Source organism: Schistosoma mansoni, chromosome 2, assembly GCF_000237925.1.
Source record: "Schistosoma mansoni strain Puerto Rico chromosome 2, complete genome".
Lineage (NCBI taxonomy): Eukaryota > Metazoa > Platyhelminthes > Trematoda > Strigeidida > Schistosomatidae > Schistosoma > Schistosoma mansoni.
In genome coordinates this window covers 7,078,632-7,082,809 of record NC_031496.1, presented here as the reverse complement: position 1 = coordinate 7,082,809, position 4,178 = coordinate 7,078,632, and the positions used below count along the sequence as shown (strand labels likewise).

At 34.0% G+C, this 4,178-nt stretch overlaps 1 non-coding gene across 1 annotated transcript; it reads right to left on the bottom strand.

Annotated features, from left to right (window-relative positions):
• Nucleotides 1-3,778: 3,778 nt before the first annotated feature.
• Smp_tRNA_01808_Pseudo_TTC.1.1 lies at nt 3,779-3,850 on the bottom strand. The gene has a single exon. It is a non-coding gene (tRNA).
• Between the last annotated feature and the right edge of the window lie 328 nt (nt 3,851-4,178).

Sequence of the window (4,178 nt, the reverse complement as noted above, 5' to 3'; positions counted from 1 at the left end):
AGTGCTTTCAGGTTTTCATGATGGTCTAGCTTCAATTGACTCATGACTTCAACTACATAAATTTACTAAAATCTCCACAAAACCCCCTTCTGATAATGATCATATGCTCACTAGTGACTGACTCCATGAGGTATTTCCTGGAGTTCTAGTGAGAAGCAGTAACCAGTGGAGTTCAAACTCACTGATGACATTGGTGAATGGTTGCTCAATTTCGTGTATTGGTTGCAGTTAGACATTAACACCGTTGGATGCCAGCTCAGTGGTCTATTGGTTAAGTGTTTTGGCGCGAGACTGGTAGGTCCTAGGTTCGAAGCTCGAGAGGCGGGATCGTGGAAGAGCACTGTCGAGGAGTCCCACAATAGGACGAAACGGCCGTTCAGTGCTTCCAGGTTTTCGATGGTGGTCTAGCTTCAATTGACTCATGATCTCAACTCTACAAAATGTTGTGTTTAAATTTCTGATCTATTTCGTTAGATAGTGAGATCCTTATTCATTGTCATTGATCGTTGATTAATTAACACTTAACTTGATTGACATTATGGCTTCTCAACAAAAATGAAGTGAAGTAGTTTTCCAATGCCTTCAAGTTCTAGATGTTTCAGCAAATTCACTATAACTGAATAAATTGGACATCTTATCCACAGGATCTGGATTGATTATTGCAATTTGACAGTCTATTTAACTTTCTCGACCTTAATCTACGACCAAGTGTATTGATATTCCAAGGAAATTTCTTTGTTCACATTGTCTTATAACAAATTAACTGCATATATTAGCTGTGCAATCGAAAAAATCCTAAATGGCTTCTAATACTGTAAAATCCTTAAAGAAATATAATTGTGGTTGGTATATTTTCTAGATTGTCTGTTGTTTATAGAAACTAAAAGCATCTGGTTCAAGACTCATGGATACATAATTAAAATATGGAATGAACTAACGATTAAGTTGCTTTATCTTTGGTAAAGACTATCATAAGTGTACGAGATTCTCATGAACTGCTCATCATAAGACCTGAAAGTCTTGACTTTGGCTTGTAGCTTGGTTTGGAGACAAAACCGTTAAGAAACCCTGCAATAAAATGAAACATTTATCCATTACTTTGTAATATAAATTCAATCCGTGATAAAAACTACAAAATATTTTTCAGCGACGTTGTGACAATTGTTGAATTTCATTTAAATCATGAACCGATCCAAGCTAGACAACTATTGAAAATGTGGAAGCACTGGAAGGCTGATTCGTTCTAGCATGGATTCCTCAGCATTGCTCATCTACTTCCCCACAAGCGGAAACCGAACTCAGGACCTTCCGTATCACGTGTGAACACTTAACATTTAGATCACCGAATTGACATTCAACAGTGTTAATCCATAACTTCAATCAATCCACAACACTGTATGATCATGTTTCATTGTTTTCGGTGGGTAACAAAATATTTGAAAATATTTCCAACTTCAAAGTGTTTTCCAACATGTATTAACTATTAGATAGGGTAATAGTCGGAAATATTATTTAATATGTTTGTTCCATTTTGCTAGTAAATAGTTAATCAAATATATATGTTAGGTATTTGGAGGTAACCATAATAATAATCTTTACCTAATATATTCAACATGACTTATCTACAGCATTCAGGGAATTAGCACTGCTTCTAAGCTTATATACTCTGCATATTTTATCTATACTTTCATAAGTTAATATTATTATCCATCAGTTTAAATCGAAGTTAATTAGTTGAGATATGAAGTTAACACTTATTAGCCTCATAAAAGGGATACTAAGAGCTATTAGTCATCAAATTATTGAATTAATGATGTATAGTGGCTGGCAGTTGAATCCAGGATGCTCGTTTCATCCTATTTGAGACTCGCCAGCTGGATGTACCTGCATCTCAGAGTTGATATTCACTCCAGGACTCGGACCCAGTACTGTTCGCTTCAAATGCCATTGCGTTATCCACTTAGCACTACAATGGCTACTACTGATTGTTCAATTTCTATGTAAACGATCCATTACTATAAAAACAGTAGTGATACTTACGACTGAGATATTTTGGTTTGATTTAACTACTACTGTAACTTCCATCATGTTAATGATCACAAACGTTAATTATTCATACAACTTGAGTTCAAGGTTTTTGTGAAACATTACCCCTCAACAATAAATCACTAATAAACACGTAATATATTGGTTTTGGGTAAACTATCATGGGACTTTCTTCAATCATTCACTTGAGTTATTATTACTGTTATTATTATAACAGGACTACATTTTAATATTCCTAATCTAAACACATACACAATCATTTCATTTCCGTATCACTTTCTGCAATATTTAAAGACTATTTCAGTGAATTCCAAATTTTGTTTATATAATCATTGATAATTTTAATAATAACCAGAAGAAACAAAATGACTGATTGATTGAATGAATAAATAAATATCCATCTCTTTGTACTTTTATATAGGTACATTCACTTGAACACATAACTTGTAACCATGCTTTCCTTGTAAAAGACGGTGACGTGTGTGTGTGTCAGTGTGAGTGTGTGTGTGTGCTCATATATATGTAACATCTGAACAAACTATTACAAATCGCATATGGTCATATTATAATAAAATGTATAATGCACAACTACATTAGACATTTATTCATACTGCTACTACTACTACTACTACTACTACTAATAATAATAATAATAATAATAATAATAATAATAATAATGTTTACTTGGATGTAACATGTATACTCTTTTTAAAACTGTGGTTTCTAATTACATGAAATAGATTATCCTAATCAACACATGTATAAAGTAAGATCGTAAAGCATACATCTATCATAATTAACACTATTATTATTATTATTTTTCCCCTAAGAATACACAATTACATGTTATGAACGTGTCTCTGATTGAGTTATTGCATTTTCATTATATGAAAAAGTCCCAAATGATTATAACATGTAATATTTACATTAATAACTTGGTATAACTATAGTTCTGTTATATTTCATATCCTGATTTCAACGATAAATATAAACAAAATGTTTAATTTTAATGGAAAGACAATTTGTGAAGATAATTGTTTGCATTTGACGTCGATTTTTATTAGTATAAGGTTGTGGAGATTGTTGAGTTTAGAATAATGTCATGAATGGATCAACGTTAGATTACAATTGAAAACCTGCAAGTAGTGGACGGCTGATTCGTCCTGATATGGGACTCCTCAGCAGTGAGCATCAACAATCCCTCACCAAAGGGAATTCGAAGCCAGGACCTTCAGTCTCGCGCGCGAACACTTAACCTCTAGACCACTGAGCTAGCATCCAACGGTGTTAATGTCAGTGGTCTAGTGGTTCGAATCTCGCGAGGTGGGATCGTGGATGCTCATTACTAAGGAGTCACACAATAGGAGGAAACGGCCGTCCAGTGCTTCCAAATTTCCCATGGTGGTCTAACTTCAATCGACACATGATCTCAACTATTAAATTTTATACATTACTTGAAAATGAATTTTAAGCTGAATCAATGTTAAAATTAACTGGTTACATAACACTCACTTAGTATTGTTTGTTTGAATCTTCCCATTGATGTTTAGGACTGCAACTGGTCAGTCTCTTATTGGTCATATGTACATACTGTGCGTATTGCCTCGATATAACGTTATTTCACAAGCATTGTAAACAAAGATGGATAGTGGCTAGCAGTGGAATCCAGTTTGACACGCGTTTCGTCATATTTGGGACTCGTCAGATGGATGTACCTGCACCTCAGAGTTGATGTACTTTCTGGGACTCGAACCCAGTACCTTTCTCTTGAAACGCCATTGCGTTATCCACTCAGCTACTGAGACCTGACGAGTCCGAAATAGTATGAGACGCGCTTCCTGGATTCTACTGCTAGTCACTATCCATCTTTGCGTACAAATGTAATGTTTCCGAAATGTAGATTATAAGATAAAGGAACTTAGTTCATCAGGGACCAGCTATTAAATATATGCAGGTAGATAACTTACAAATGTATAATTGACTTTTAAATCACAAACTTTTTTAAGGTTTAATGTTATGTATAAAATTATACTATTTTTCTCTTAAAGAAACTACCCCTAATAATTAATTGTTCTGTTTTTTGATTACCGGTTATTTAGAATCATTTACATAAATAATCATCATTCGATTAG